This window comes from Juglans microcarpa x Juglans regia, chromosome 2S (assembly GCF_004785595.1).
Source record: "Juglans microcarpa x Juglans regia isolate MS1-56 chromosome 2S, Jm3101_v1.0, whole genome shotgun sequence".
NCBI lineage: Eukaryota > Viridiplantae > Streptophyta > Magnoliopsida > Fagales > Juglandaceae > Juglans > Juglans microcarpa x Juglans regia.
In genome coordinates this window covers 15,498,762-15,516,421 of record NC_054597.1, presented here as the reverse complement: position 1 = coordinate 15,516,421, position 17,660 = coordinate 15,498,762, and the positions used below count along the sequence as shown (strand labels likewise).

Sequence of the window (17,660 nt, the reverse complement as noted above, 5' to 3'; positions counted from 1 at the left end):
TGTCTGAGGATGATATACAGTACTAAACTTTAACTTAGTACCTAAAGCTGCTGCAAACTCTTCCAAAAATGGGACGTGAACCGCGGGTCCTGATCCGACACGATACTCTTGGGTATTCCGTGCAAACACACTATTCCTTTGACATACAACCGAGTCATCTTACCCAAATAGTTGGTATTATTGATAGGCAAGAAATGGGCACTCTTGGTCAACCGATCAACTATCACCCAAACTGAGTTCTTTCCACTAGGAGTCCTCATCAAAGCCACAACAAAATCCATAAAAATATGATCTCACTTCCATTTAGGAATAGGGAGAGGTTGAAGTCTACTAGCAGGTCCTTAAAGCTCAGCCTTAACTTGACGGCACGTGGCACATTTCTCAAAAAAAATATGGCGATATCCAACATACTCGTATTAGTCCTCCAGCGGCACATCACGACTAGTATTCCTAAATGACTATGCTAACCAAAATCTTATTTTCCACAAGAACCTTAATACAATATCCAGAAAATTCCAATAATCAATAGCTTCATACACTAATCTATGCTAACCTCAATCAGCTCCTATGCTACAACTTCTAAACCTCCATTGAATGCTACCTTTGGTAACCTAATGGCCACTTCCAAGGTTAACCATCAATAACAAATTGTACAACCAAAAGATTAATCTCCAACTACAAGCATCATCTAAAAATTCAAGTCACCACTAATTCCTCAAGATCAGCACAAAATCCGAACACCTAACTACAACCACAAATATCACGCTTCTGCTGCACACTCTGATAATTCACCACATGCATAAAATTTATGTCCTCATAAAAACTAGCACCATCGAGTACAAGGTGGCTCCATACCTACTAACCAGAAAACTCTTACCACCTTTTGGTAGAAAATATTCTTTTTCCCCAAACCAGGAGTTATCACTCATATTCCTCAATTAACTCCTGCTGCCTTGATCAAAATCAATATTCCGCAAAATACATCTATGATCATAGACAGAAAACCAATCTCAGCATCCCAAATTGAAAATAAGCAACCTCAACCCAAAATATATCCGTCTCATCTACGATAAGGAACATAACTTAAAAAGATTCGATTCCAACCCGACCAACAAAAAAGAGCACCTATAAACTTCTATCCAATAATCTAAACCCAAAAGCTCATCACCGACATTCAGAATAACATCTACTCTAGCAGTGACTAAACTCATTACGAACCATCATTGACTTCACCAAAACATTATCAAAACCTATTTGATAACTCACCCACCTACTTCTACTCCTATAAACTAGTATTAGTATGACTAGTTCCTTCAATAACACATCACTATTAAACCTCAAGGCCAGCCATATTGCTCAAATCATCAATCCACCAAAAGCAAATGCAAATCACCCAAGGATCCTAATGCTTGATTAACTCACATACTTGATCATATTATTCATCGCTAATGCCTAAGCTTCAACTTCCAAGATCTTATCATACACCTAACATGACGACCCATCAATCTCTCTTCAAGTTAAATAACAATGTGCTTAATTCAACCAGCTGGATTCTCAATCTCTAAAGAAAGTATAACCTCAAAATTTAAATTCCTAGGTAACCTTAAGTCATAATTAATTCCTATAGATAATCACAATAATTATTGTCAACTACCATTCCATTGAGTAATCCGTTTCGACTACACTCCGATTGACTCACCAAAAACTCCAAATCAAAATCTCTTGAATTTAATACTATTGTATTTATTCATCTTCAACACCTACCCAAGACACTTCTTCCAAGCCAAAAATGAGACAAGGACCCATGTACTCTCCGAAATGCATACACACTCACCACTACTACGGATCGATCTCATGCACACTTAGCCAGAACTAATAATCCTCCAAACGTGCAAGTGATCTGTAACTACCATTTCCATCATCTGGGCTTATATCCTCGAAATCAACAAGAATCATTTCCTACGTCCGCACCATCTATTATTCCTTAAAATTGATATGGATTAAATCCTCAACCTGTCACTAATCTCGAGCTAAAAACAATCATTATCTGAACTAGATCAACATCTTCAATCTTCGAAAGATACACAAACTAGATCATTACTTTCCATCTCCAAAGAAGTTCTCTCCTAAAAATTCTCATATCAGTAACTCAACTCTGATCAATCCCAATTTAATAGTTACCAACTAATCAATTGATAGAATAGACCAAGCTAGCGTACCAAGCCTACAAAACTAAGAACTCGAATCCTATTATAATTTAACCCTTCAACTCTGCAATTTTAAAACCTTAAACCAGATAAAAAATCATTTCCCAAAATCTTGAAGATCCATGACCTTAAATCTAAAACATTCACCTTATAAAACTTGTAAATTCTAAAACCCCAAATGTTATCAAACTGCTTATCAAAGTCGGCAAAATCGAAAACTTCTAATTTAAGTAATCCTTCAAATGCTTGTTGAACCTATCACCTTAAATCCAATAAACTTATTTCCTAAGAACTATGAGGCCTCAAACCTTAGGAGTCCTTCTCAAAAATCTAACCTTGAAATTCGTTGAATTTACAACCTCCTACTCCATAAACTCACTACATAATTTTTACGGAGGCTACGACCTCAATTAACCTAAGCTATTTAAAACTATTTCCCTCCTCAGTTGCGACTTGAGTTCCTACTCCAAAGAGTTCACCTAGATCATGCCGTTCCCTTCAAGTCTCGATATTAAAACAAACATGTTGCCAAGAGTTCAGGCCTACTACACTAAGTGTTCAAGTCTAACAATGACATTCACAATCGTACCATCTTCCTACCATAGCACAACTCTTAACTCGCTTTTCAACTCCGAACAAAACAAAATAAAATAAAATTTCATAAATAAATAATATGCAACAAAATGAATAAAACCAACAATAAAATATCATAAGATAAAATGAATAAAACAAATGAAGTAGTGCACAATAAAATAATTAAATAAATAAATAACAAAATGAAATAACCTGCCATAAAATAAAACAAATAATATAAAATAAACAAACTAGTATACAATAAAATAAATAAAACCAACAAAATATAAAAACATAAATAAATTAAAACCATTAAAATAATATACTTCAAACCAAATAATTTCAAATCACAACTTTAAAACTTTCTGGTACTCCACCTACGGGACATGTGGTTTTACCCAGAGCGGAACTGCTCTGATACCACCTGTAGCGCCCTCGACCCCCATGTAAGGAGACACGGGAATCAAGACACCAGGATGGTGACAACAGGGTCATACATCCCAATGATAGTGCCAAATGTGTGTACATGCAACAATGTACAACAAACAACCCAGCAGATAATTAAGTCAACTAAGTACCAAAATAGTTAATACAATTTAAACAATCAATAAAAAGGTTTAAAAATTATACAGTCATCCAAAATAAATATTTTACAAGTCTCAAACCAAAACGAGTGATCCCAGATCACTCCTCGGGCGGAGCCGAATCCTCAGGCTCACCCTCAGCCTCATCTGCATCGAAATCTGCGTTACCATAAAATGGTACTGCAGGTAAGGATAGACCAAACAACTATGAGATAAAAATACATTAATGCGACCAACATGCATGCATATGATGAAATATGCATTAGATCCAAATATACTATTTTTCCCGAAAATATATATTTTCAACACACGCTAAAATCTTATTTTGGCCCAAAAATAATACTCCATCATTTTTCCAGAAAATGACCCAAATCAATAAAACCTTATTTTCCCAAAAAATGAATCACATAGAATCCTTTTATTCAACACACGCTATTTTTCCAGAAAACAGCTCATTATTCCATTAACCAATGCACCATGATCTCCCCTAGGGATCATCCGCAAGTCCTGGCTTCGTAGCGATGCCCAGTTCCGCGCCCAGCGCGTTCGTGGCCAAGCATTCTCTAGCCCCCGCCAGTAGAGGGGCCAAAGAGTAGGCACGAGACCATCTCGTCCGATCCCATCGTCGCCCAGCGACAATCCAGGGGATGTCACTCAGTATATTCTGCTTCCGAGTAACTAGAGGAGCTCCACCGAGATAATGCCCTATCTCGGCTTGGGGTCATGACACACACGCACCCAAAATCCTTTAACACATGAAAACCCAGTTTTCATGAAACACATGAACATGAATGCATGTACATGAAAACCTAGTTTCCTTTACAAACATGGTCACGCGTGCAATATGCCATGTACATGAACACCACCATACCAACAACTAACATTTCACAATACCAACCAAATACACAACTTCGTCCACAATCTATCTAACCCCCTAACTCCTCGAACTCAGTCCGGCATGTCCAACCAGATCACAATAATATGAGTTAGTGCAAAAATATATTTAAATCACGATAGTTCTTTGGAAAAAATACTTACAGTGCTATATAATAATTTTCGAAGGATCACGGTGGTGCAAAAGGTGGTGGCTCAGCAACGAACAGTGTAAAATACACTGTGGCCGTGGGTCTCAAACACCCACTTTTGAATGGGGACAAACTAAGACCCGAAATTGATAGGGTAGGGCTTAGAGAGGTCGGTGAAGCCAATGGTGGTGGTGGTTTGGTGTGGGTGGCGGTGTAAATGGTGGTTTTAGGCCAAAGATGTCCAAATCGAAAATGGAGATAGATAGGCTTCACCGGTGACGGATCGGAGCTGGGGTTGGGTCCATCGGGTTACTAGGAGGTCGAGAACGAAGTGGTGAAGAAATGGTGGCCGAAGGTGGCGCGACGGCGGCGCGCGAGCTCAAGGAACGCCGCGGCTTCAAGCCGTGCATGGAGGAGAACGCCGGTGAGATAGGGGCTGGGATTGACGGGGAGTGGTGGTCGGCCGGTGGGGGAGCGAACGGGAGGGGCGGTGTCGCGCACTACGGCGCAATGGTGGTGGGTTGGGTGAGGAAGACGCGGACGGACGGGAAAGGGAAGGGGAAGGGCTGTCGCGCGGGGGAGAGCTGGGGGAAAGAAAAAGAAAAAAAAAAAAGAAAGAGGAAAGAAAAGAAAAAAGGAAAAAGAAAAATGAAGGGAAAGAAATGAGGTCCAATCCTCAAATCTTGGGTCACAGAAAATGATCCAACGAAAATGATTTTAAAACAGCAAATCCATTAAAATAAATTAAACGTAATGATACAATGAAAATAAAATAATTAATTCTCACAATCAATTAATTTAAAGGTAAGAACAATTTAAATGTACAACAATAAATAAATATTAAGAAAACATAACAATTTAATTTTCACAATTTAAAGATCATAAAATAAATCATTTAAAATATCCGATAATTTTAAAACAAGAGAATATATTTTTGAATTATTAAAATAATCATTCAATAAAAATACACTAAAATACGGAGTGTTGCACTTATGGCTAACCCAAGCTCTCAAATTGAACTAGTTTAGTCATACTTGTTTAGAAGCTTAGATGAGGTTATTTTGAATTACTTCAAGCAGAATAGTATTCTCACAAGCTGAATCTTTACTCGTCTTACAGATCACATCAAACTATTGAAAATATACATGATTTTGGTCATTTAGGAGGTTACTAGTAGGGGTGGGCTTTATCTTTTTTGTATTAATAAATTAATGTATTATTTAAAGTGGGTTATGTTCGAGAGATATCAATTTTCTATATTGGGCTTCTTTTTAATGTAATTAAAATACTATTATATTATTTAAAGTGAGGTTGTGTTTAATATTTTAAACTATCCATATTTTTACATGGGCAATTATATTAGCCCATAAGCGATGGTTTACAGAAAAATAAATTACGGTTATAATTGTATAACTAAGTGTTAAATTTTGACTAGACTATATATTATAAGTTTACAAGGATTTTTTTTAACATTAAAGTATTATTAAGGATATTTTATGAACTACTATTATTTAAGGAATTTACGATTTTCTAGTGCATTATATGTTAATAGTATTAAATTATGATTTCAATAATAGCTTATAGAGATGTGAGCTTTAAATATGATTAAGTTCATTTTTTAAATGAATTTAAGTTGTTTTGTCATATTTGCTAAAATTATATTATAAGAAGTTCAGAATATATTTGATGATAATTGTATTTATTAGATTTTTTATAACTAAATAATTATTAAAGTTATTTCCATAGTATGAATTTTTAAGTAAATGGACAGTTTTAGCAAATCCTTTTAGAATTTTAGTAACGTTTAGTTTTCCATATAGGTAAAGATTGGTTTTCATTAGACACAATTGTAGAAAGATTCTGAAAAGTTAAAAAGTCCAAGTAAGCGGGATTCTTATACTAGATTTGCATAAAAATATTGAAAAATAAATTAAGGTTGGTTTGTAAAATGTGCATGTTATGTTTTTAAAAGAAAATGTAAAAACAACCTCAGTTATGTATTCTGCATTCACTCATGAAATCTATGTAAAAGAGGAAAATACTTTCGACATGAATAGTACAGACATAAGTAATATTTGACATGTTTATGCAATATACAAAAGAGCGAATATAAAATTTGAGAATTTTTATACATGTGATATAAAAATATTTTGGTATGATATAAAAATATTATACATGGATATATTTTTAATCATATGAAAATGGTATAAATATATTCAACACGTTTGATATGACATGTGCTGCAGCGTTAGGGGTTTTAGAAGACTTATTAATTTGGGAGCTGCTACAACCACCGAAAATGATCACATAAATGTTTTACCGAATGACATGTCTTCTCCAGTTGGCATGCCACATTCCATAAATAAAAAAATAAAAAAAAGGAGGTCAAAAACAAAGTTGCCATTCGTCCTACTTGATTTCAAAAAATAAAAAATAAAAAATTCAAAAATAAAAAGAAATCAAACCTGTCATTCGTCTCATGTGATTAAAAAAACATAAAAAACATAAAAAATAAACCTGCCATTCATCCCCCACATGATTGAAAAAAAAAAGGGTCAAAAACAAGAAAGAAATCACACTTGCCCATCCCTACCATTCGTCCCTGCCATTCGTCCGTCTCTTCTCTGTATTGTTACAGCCTACAGCGCCTTCTCCCTCTATTTTTAGCACAGATCTCTACTTCTAATCCATCTTTTGCTGGGTCGTTTTCCCTCTCTTCCAAGCGGTTCTTTCCTATTTTTCTCTATTTTTATTCAAATATTAGGATTTTTATCTACAAATATTAGAAAAAATATGTGCTAAAAATTATAAAATATGTTTGGAAATATAAATCCACCAGGAATTAAATAATAAAAGAAGCTGTTTTTATTTTGTGTCCTGCTGAGCCTTTTGTGTTGGAGAGTTTTGGACATTAGAATTTTGTCTGTGTTCAAACTTCATGTATACAGTTTTGGACGTATTTAATTTAATTTTTTTAATCAGAACGTATTCAGTTTTGGATCATAAAATTTTGGACATATACAGTTTATTGTTGTATTGTTTGTATATATTATTTCCTTTGTATAAAATTGCTGTTTCCCCACTTTTTGTGCATACGAAGTGGTCCAACTTTTTGTTTGTTTATCCACTTTTTGTGCATACAGAGTGGTCCAACTTTTTATTTGTTTCTCCAATTTTTCCCCTTTTTCTCTTGGGTAAAAAATGGTCTGCTCCAACTTTTTTCCCTTTCATAAAGTACTCTAATTGATTGGTAAAATGCTCCATTGAGTGTATTGTTTTTAATGTAAAATCCATTGTCAATAATTACCACAAAAACAAATCATACACGTTTCTTTCAAATCCCTTTGATTGTATATGATTTCTTTGATTGCATATGATTTCTTTTAATATTCAAGTTAATATCTTGATTACTTCTTGGTTGGATATTCTTAGATAATTCAAACACTAGAGTTGTAATGGATTCCGATATGGAACATGCAGATAATGAGTATGACGAGGTAGAAGTTGATAATGAGCAAGAATGTGCTGAAATAGTCAATGAACCTAAGGTCGGAATGACATTTTCATCTGCAGAAGAAGTTTTATCTTACTATATGAAGTATGGTAAGCAAGAGGGATTTGGAGTGTGTAAATGAAATTCTAAAAAAGATGATGATGGTAATGTCAGATGGTTTACCTTAGTGTGTGTGAGGGAAGGCACATAAAAGAGTAAGGCTGCCAATATAATGCCCGGTTCCACCATGAAACCCAAGCCCAGACCAGATGGAAGCCTAACCTTCATGAAAAACCGACGCCGTTTTGGGTAGGCTTTCTCCCTTTCAAATTTTTATTTTTCTTGACCCGATGGTTACTCCTCTTTATCTCTTTCTGTTCAGTTTTTGTTTTCATACCTCCGAATCTCTCTCCACCTCATGTACCAACTCTCCACGCCTCTGTAATTATTTTTCTCCCTTTTAAGTTCTCTCCCAACAAACTCTATCTATCTATGTCTCACATACTCTCAGTTCTCTCTCTCAAAGTCTCTCTCGTTCACTGCAAACCTCCATGCAGACACCGTAGCCTGGGGCCATCACTCACTGCTGCAGCATCGCCAACCATCTCGCACGACCACCATCACGCCAACCTGTGGCTCCCACAGATGGATCAAAGAGCCACTACCTCGTACACACCACCACCACCACCATTCAAGCCTCCCACGTCCACCACCCTAGTCACGCCCAACCATTGCACCCTAGTCACGCCCAACCATTGCATGCACGCCCCAACAACTGATGCCATTCCACCCAACCAAAATGCAACCCGGTCACACCTCCTCCTTGAGTTCACACTGACCAAAGCCTAGCCCTCCGTCGTCCTTACTGCCACTATACCAGTGCACCTCCTCGTAAATGTATGCTCAACCAACCCATAACCCAGTATGCTACCACCCCCATCTCACAGAAACTCAGCACATTACACCTCTGTTTTTGCTCTCCAAAAATAGAGCATGTTTCACTTAACCAACTCATAGCCGTAAGCCACTGCCCCAACCACCCCGTGATCTACCGCTGCCAAACCACCTTGGCGCCGCCGCATTGCTATTCTCTCGATGAGTATCCCCAGCGGTCTCTCTCTCCCTCTCATGGGTTACGCTCGCTCTCCCTCCCGCTCAACTCTCTCGCTTTCACCGCCCAGCGTAGGCGACTTCGCCTCCTTACGCCCTCCCCAGCTCAACAATCACGCCACCACGGTACTTCTAGCCAGCCGTCGCACGCGGCCCCTAACCTCTCCTGGTGTAAGTCCCAGTTCTCGCTGCTTCGGTTATTTCTGTGTTTTGTTTCTGTTCACTGCTAGTTTTTCTCTTAAGGAGTGTATATATATATGTAAATTGTTTTGTTTTTTATAAGTGTGTATATATATATATATATATGTAAATTGTTAACTATTTGAGTACTATTACCGGTGTATGTTCCAGACGTATGTTTTCGGATGAGTGGTCTTTGGGTTTATGTTTAGATGGGTTTTGTCTTTAAGACTCATAAAATGTTATTTTTGTGTAAATAATATTTTAATAATATTGTTAACTAAAGGAAGTAAACCTATTTTTAAGAGAGGAGTTTTACATGACGTATTTTATAAGATTTTTAAAATAGTCAAAGTATTCTATTAATTTATGATACGTTGGTATTTTAGATTTTTTAAATATTATTTTTTATTGAGTTCCATAATTTTCTTAATACTTGTTCGATTGAATTTGTTATTCGGTACAAATTCAGTTAAGTGGATATTGATGGTTTTAGAAAATGATGGTATTTTAAGAATTATGAGAATTTTAGGTTTTGAGGATTTAAAATAGGTTCTTTTAGCATTTTAGGTTTAAATATCGAAATACGTGGTTGCTTGGAAATTTAAGAGAATTATGTGATTTTTATAGGTGACGATTAATATTTGTTTGGTATTGTTGAGGAAAGTTTTTTGAAAGACTAAGGAGTCCAGGTAAGCGAGGTTCCTATGCTAGGCTTTATACGAGTTATTAAGACTGAGATTGATTTTTTGAAAACTTTGCATATTTTGTATGAAATGTGAACTTGGGAAAACAAAACCAACCTCGGTCGCTTATTTGCATTACTCATGAAATATGTGTGGAAAAAGCAAGAATATTTTCTGACATGCATTGTGTAGACATGAGTTAAATTCTGTCATATGGTTTCTGAAATTCGAAAAAGAATGTGACACCCCGTATTTTAGTATATTTTTATTGAAGGATTTATTATTATTAATTCAAAAATTTATTCTCTTGTTTTAAAATCGTTGGATTTTTAGTTGGTTTATTTTTATGATTTTTAATTTTGTGAAAATTATTTTGAAGTGCTTTCTTGTTATTAATTATTGTTATGCATTTAAATTTCTCTTTATTCTAAATTAATTTACTATTGGATTTAATTATTTTATTTTCATTTTATCACTATGTTTAAATTATTTTATTTGACTTACTGTTTTGAAATTATTTTTCTTTGGATCATTTTGTGACCCAAAATATGAGGATTGGACCTCATTTCTTTCCCTCACTTTTCTTTTTTTTCTTTTTCTTTTCCTTTTCTTTTCTTTCTTCCCCTTTTCTTTTTCTTTCCCCTGCTTTTTCGCCCAGCGCGCGACAACCCCTTCCCTTCCCCGTGCATCCGCATTGCCTCTCCCAGCCCATCACCGTCGCGTCGCCGTGGTCCTCACCACCCCTCCCATCAGCTTTCCCACCGGCAGGCGACACCACCCCACCAATCTCAGCCTCTAACTTGCCGCCAATAGCCCCCACGCACCACACCAAGCCGCGGCGCTCTCTTCACTCCAGCGCCGCCATCGCGCCACCACCGGCCACCATTTCTTCACCACATCATCATCGACCTCCTAGCAACCTAATGCATCCAACCCCAGCTCCGATCCATCACCGGTGAAGCACATCCAACCCCATTTCCGATTTGGGTATTTTTGATCCTCAACCACCATTTGCGCCACCACCCATTGCAAACCACCACCACCACTAGTTTCACCGACGTCTCTAAGCCCTACCCTATTAATTTTGGATCTTGATTTGTCTCCGTTCAAAAGTGGGTTTTTTAGACTCACAGCCACATTGTATTTTACACTGTTACATTGCTGAGCCACCACTTCTTGCACCTCTGGGATCCTTCGAAAATCATATTATAGCACCTATATATTTTTCCAAATAATTATCGTGATTTAGATATATTTTTGCACTAACCCATATTATTGTGAACTGGTTGGACATGTCGAATTGAGTTCGAGGAGTTCGGAGGTCGGATGGATTGTGGATGGAGTTGTGTGTTTGGTTGGTATTATGAAATGTTGGTTGTTGGTATGGTGTTATTCATGTACATGGCATATTGCACGCATGATCATGTTTGTAAAAGAAACTGGGTTTTCGTGTACATGCATTCATGTTCATGTGTTTATTGAAAACTGGGTTTTCATGTGTTAAAAGGATTTTGGGTGCGTGTATATCACGACCCCAAGTCGAGATGGGGTATTATCTCGACGACTCCTGAGTTGTCGCCGAGTGACAACGGGATCGGACGAGATTGTCTTGTGCCGACTCCGTGGCCCCTCTACTAGCCGGGGCTAGAGGATACTTGGCCACAAACGCGCTGGGCGCAGAACTGGACATCGCTCGTTGCGTAGTGGGTGCTTGGCCACGAATGCGCTGGGCGCGGAACTGGACATCGCTACGAAGCCAGTACATGCAGATGGTCCCTATGGGAGATCATGGTGCATTGGTTAATGGATTAATGGGCTGTTTTCTGGAAAAATAGCGTGTGTTGAATAAAAGGATTTTATGTGATTCATTTTCTGGAAAAATGAGGTTTTATTGATTTGGGTCATTTTCTGGAAAAATGATGGATTACCATTTTTGGGCCAAAATGGGATTTTGGTGTGTGTTGAAAAATATCCATTTTCGGAAAAAATGATATTTTGGATTTGATGCATATTTCATCATATGCATGCATGTTGGTTGCATCAATATGTTTTTATCTTGTGGTTGCTTGGTTTATACTTACCTGTGGTACCATTTTATGGTATCGCAGATTTTGTTGCAGATGAGGATGACGAGCATTAAGCTTGGTTCCGTTGGAGGAGTGATCTGGGATTGCTCCTGTTTATCGAGATTCGCTTTATCAATTATTTATGTATTTGTTTTGTAATATATTTTGAGATGATTGTATAACTTTTTAAAGATGATTTGTTTTGAATATTTGTATTTAAAATTCTGGTACTTAGTAGACTTATTTATATTATCCGTTGCGTTATTTACCGTACACTGTTGCATGTACACACACTTGGCACTTTCGTTGGGATGTGTGACCGAGTTGTCATCATCCTGATGTCACGATTCCTGTGTTTTTTTGTATGTGGGAGTCGGGGCGTCACAAAGAATGATATTGGGAATCTGAAAATTTGTGCATTTATTTAGAAAGATGCTCTAACTTTTGTTTTCAATATGTGAAAATGATCTGATAATGTTTTGGCACTCTATTTTATTTTAATATAACATCTGAAAACCTTTGGCATGGTGTACTGATTTTGTATCTGACTCTGTCTCTACTTTGCTCTGCTCTACTCTGTTATGCTCTGCTCTATTTGGGTTGGTACCAACTTCTCTGTCTCTAAGTGCATCCACTTTGGAAACAAAGTGGTTTTATTGTAGTCTTTCCTGTGTGCACACTCGGAACTCTGAGAAGAAAAAGAGAAAGATTTCACCTCTGTCTCTGCCCGATTTGGCCATCGGGATTAGCACAACCCTACCACGGGGGTGAAACATGGTCTCTGCTCTTTGAGATGCTTTGTTTTGATGTGATGATGATACTCAGTTTATGTTATGCAAAGTACTATGGGTTTTACTTGTCTTAAAATTATCGCTTTGTTACTTTTGAAAACATATTTTGTTCTGCATGATAACTCTGGAAAATATTTTCCTCTGAATGCTATACTTTGTAAATGCTCGTGTTTGCAAGCTAGCATATGTCCTCTGCTTACTGAGTTGTTGATAACTCACCCCCCTTATCTTTATAATATTTTCAGATGATGTGGAGAGTCCAACTGAGGATATGGATTAGAATGGTGAGCATGATTAAACTGAGAAGAGGATGTTAAAATAAGGAATTCTGATGTCTTTTAGATTTTATGTCTTTTAGATTTAATTATGTCTTGGGTTTAGTAGGACTCATGAAATTATCAGTTTGGTTTGTTATGACTATCGGGAGATTGTGGACTCCTTAGTTTATTACTGTTGCGGTAATGACTTTGCGGAGTTTTCAAAGTGTTATTTAGAAGACATGAGATTGAGTTTTGCTTATCAAGTTTTTTGGAGATTTATTTTAGTTGTATTGGAAAACATGTTTATAAGTGACAGATAATAATTCCCTGACCCACCCGGGTTTGGGGCGTTACAACCAACGTTCTCAAGCCAAGACAAACGGAGAAAATAGGGTGTATGGCCAGGATTAATGTGACGATGAATGATGAAGGTGTATATACCCTCACTAAAGTAAACTTGGAGCACATACACATTTGTAGTCCGGGAAAGGCAAGACATTTCAAATGTTTTAAGAAGGTTGATGGTCGTGTAGCTAAAAGACTTGAAATAAATGACGAGGCAGGAATACGAATGTCAAACAATTTCAAGTTTCTAGTTGTTGAGGCGGGGGGTTACGATAAACTATCATTTGGGGAGAAGGAGTGTCGAAACTATTTTGACAAAGCAAGAAAACTTCGTCTCGGGGTTGGAGGCATTGAAGCTCTATGTAACTACTTCCAAGAAATGCAGAAAAGAAAAAAAATCCAGACTTTTATTTTTTTATAGACGTGGACCATGATATGAGATTAAAGAATGTGTTTTGGACAAACGCCTGAAGTAGAGCTATGTATGAATCATTTGGAGATATGATTACATTTGATACAACATATCTGACTAATGCCTACAATATTCCCTTTACACCGTTTGTGGGTGTGAATCACCATGGTCAGTCAATCCTATTCGGTTGATTGATATCTAATGAGGATGCACATACCTTTGACTGGTTGTTTAAGTCATGGTTGAAGTGTATGAAAGACCAACAACCAAGTGCAATCATCACAGACCAAGACAAGGCAATGCAAATTGCAATTGCTAGAGTGTTTCCAACATCTAGGCATCGCTTCTGCTTATGGCACATAATGAAAAAACTTCTTGAAAAGTTTGGGTCACATGCTCGATATGATGAGATTAAGAGTGCACTACAGAAATGCATGTAAGACTCTTTAAGTGAGCATGAATTTGAAGAATGTTGGTCTGATTTCCTCGACATCTATGATTTGCATGAGAATGCATGGTTGGGAACACTATATAGTGACCGACATTTTTGGGTGCCAGCCTACGTTAGAGACACGTTTCGGGCTAGAATATCAATTACACAATGAAGTAAAGGCATGAATGCATTTTTCGATGACTACATTAACTCAAAGACTACTCTGAAACAATTTGTTGATCAGTATGATTCAGCTCTTAGGAGGAAGGTGGAGAATGAAGCCATTGCCGACTTCAATTCATTTAACACTGTGATTCCTTACATCAGTCACTATCTTCTTGAGGAGCAATTTTAAAAAGTATACACAATTGTCAAGTTCAAAGAAGTACAAGATGAATTTCGTGGATTTCTATATTTGACTACCTCGTATTTGGGATGCGTGGGTGGAAAATACACGTATGTAGTAGCCGATGAGGTTCAAGTGAGTCATAACTTAATAAAACATGCAAAGTATAGTGTTTTGATCGATCAAGATCCCTTGGATGTTAAATGCAATTGCAAGTTGTTTGAGTTTAGAGGCATATTATGCAGTCACACTCTTCGTATCTTGGCTCTGCTAGGCAAAAGTATAGTACCATCAAAATACATCTTAGACCGGTGGAGGAAAGATATAAAGCGAAAATACACTTTTGTAAAAAATAATTTTGAGTCGAGTAGCAACCACGATCGAGAAAGGTTTGATAGGATCCAAAATTCTTCCTATGAACTATGCTCGAATGCTTCAAAGGCCGAGAGTAGTTGTGTGAAATTGATCAGCCAAATAAACCAGTTGAAGCTAGAGTACCCTGGCATCAATTCTCAGTGTGGTAGCAAACCAGTTGATCCACCTACTTCCATAGAGGGCAAGAAAAGTGCAATTCTTAGTCCATTGGTAGTTCGAAGTAAGGGAAGACCACTGTCAAAGAGAAAAGCCCACCTTGTTGAGAAGGTTCTTAAGAAAGCTAGTACAAGAAGGAGATTGCGATGTGACCCTGTTGAGGTTCCTGGAGAGCAGAGTAGTCAAATAGTAGATCAATGCAATGTGGGTGGCACACAATATGTATCTCCTCAAACCCAGGTACTTCCTTCCTTTCCTGGGTTTTTGTTGTGAGAGTAATATGTATATTTTGTCCATATTTTGATGTTGTGTATGTGAATAATGTTATTGTATATTGTTACAGGTTATAACAAATCAAGTTTGGACACATGCATCGAAATTTTTTTCGACTCCTTTAACTGCTCCTCCGTCGCAAGTAAATCTTAGCATGATATAAAACATAAAGTTTGTACCACTATTACATTTTGATGGTTTTAACACAACATTTTTTTATGTCTATAGTATACACACAGACAAGTATACACAACGGATTATTTAGGAATTGGAGCGACTGCTGCTCCTTCACAGGTAAACCTTCGCAAAGTATATATAAAAAATAGTGTTTGCTTGGACACATTATGATACATTTAACACAACATTTTCTTTATGACTATAGTATACACATGGGCAAGTATACACAATGGATTATTTGGGTATTGGAGCGACTGCTCCTCCAATGCAGGCAGTGTCAACGTGAGATACTAATGTTGTTTTTTAATTTTTTATTGTTGTTCTTACTAAGTTTTGTTTCTTTATGTCCAACCATCTCAATTACATCTTTCGGATCAAGATGATTATCGGGACAAGTATAAATGGTGGTGATTAGCAATAATGTTTTGGTGGAAATGACTATGTATGGACACAATTATTGAAGTATATTTTCGTGGAAATTATTGGAGTACGTGGTGGTATTTTGGTCCATGAATTTTTTATTATGTAATATTCAAACGTACCACCTGTAATAGGCTTAGTGCAATTTCATGTAATGCATTTTTGTATTAATGGAATTAGTGCAATATCCTGTAATGCATGATTTTGTGATGGAATGCGATTCCATGGAATGCAATATCCTGTAAAAACTGAAGCTGAAATTGCCATGTGGAGATATACACAAATCTGAAACTGTCCATTCATTCTCAAAAGCAAAATATTTACAAATTTACAACAAGAAATGCCCAAAACATAAAAATGCCCATAACATAAAAATGTCCATCCATTACATGTCAATATTAAAGTACATCTCAGAACTGCCCAAAACATAAAAATGTCCATCCATTACATGTCAAAATTAGAGTATATCTCAGAACTGCCCAAACCCCAAAGATACCAAATCAAAGTTGGGTAGAACCCAACAATTGCAACTCTTACCCCAGCACCAAATTCATGACCATCCAGCAACTGCATCTTCTTGTTATCATCTACACATTTGGCACCAAAACATAAAAATGTCCATCCATTATATGTCAATATTAGAGTACATCTCAGAACTGCCCAAACTCCAAAGATACCAAACCAAAGTTGGGTAGAACCCAGCAACTGCAACTCCTACCCCAGCACAAAATTCATGCCCATCCAGCAACTGCAACTTCTTGCTATCATCTACACATTTTCAATATTTGTTATCATCAAACAACTACAACTTCAAGCTTGTGAATAGCCTGTTGTATTCATGTCATTCAAATTTGCAGAGGAAGGTAAATCATAACCAATAAGAAAAGGTAATCAAAGTCCATAACAGAGCCTCTGTTTGAACACAACAGCACACTGTGTTAACAATAGAGCCAACAACAGAGCCTCTGTTTTAACACAATATTTTTTTAACACAGAGCCCCTTTATTTTTTTTTCTACATTTTGTTGCTACGTTAATTCACCTAGCTTGAGCAAACAATGTACGCAACCAACTCTCCTTCCTAGCTTAACCGATTTTCTTCCTGAGTTTCAAACAATGTACACAACTCAAACTACAACTCTCCTTCCTTTAATTTTCTTTTTTTTTTTTTCCAATTAAGCATATTAATTGTTACAATAATGCTAAATCAATAACCATAAATCACTACAGAAAAAATTTACAACAATTGGAATTCAAACAATCAATAACCCTACTCACCTTGCCTCCATCTGCCAATCGGGATGGAGGCAAGCGACGGGCTCAGGGAGATCGAGGGTTCCAACTCTGCCAATTGGGATGGAGGCACGTGATGGGCTCTGGGAGATGGAGGGTTCGAGCTCTGCCAATAGGGATGGAGGCACGCAACGGGCTCAGGGAGATGGAGGGCTCAGGCTTAGGGAGATGGAGGGTTCTAGCTCTGCCAATCGGGATGGAGGCATGCGACGGGCTCAGGGAGATGGAGGGTTCGGGCTTAGGGAGATGGAGGGTTCAGGAGGGGTTTAAAAATAAAGGGGTGAGAGGGATTGAGGCAAGCGTGGGTTCAGGGTGGGGGTTCGTTCAGGGTGAGCGGTGACGGGCTTTGGAAGCGGAGGGTTCTGGCGAGAGTTTCGCGAGAGAGTTTGTTGTTTAGGGATGAGATGTTGAGAGGATGCCGAGAGGGAGAAGAGATGGCTCGGGGAGATGGAGGCC

General features: G+C 37.3%; 1 long non-coding RNA gene across 1 annotated transcript; it reads left to right on the top strand.

Moving 5' to 3' along the window:
- Positions 1–634: 634 nt before the first annotated feature.
- On the top strand, positions 635–16,682 carry LOC121251781. Its single transcript, XR_005938106.1, has 3 exons — positions 635–650; positions 4,730–4,734; positions 16,557–16,682. It is a non-coding gene; the product is annotated as an uncharacterized LOC121251781 (long non-coding RNA).
- Positions 16,683–17,660: the final 978 nt, after the last annotated feature.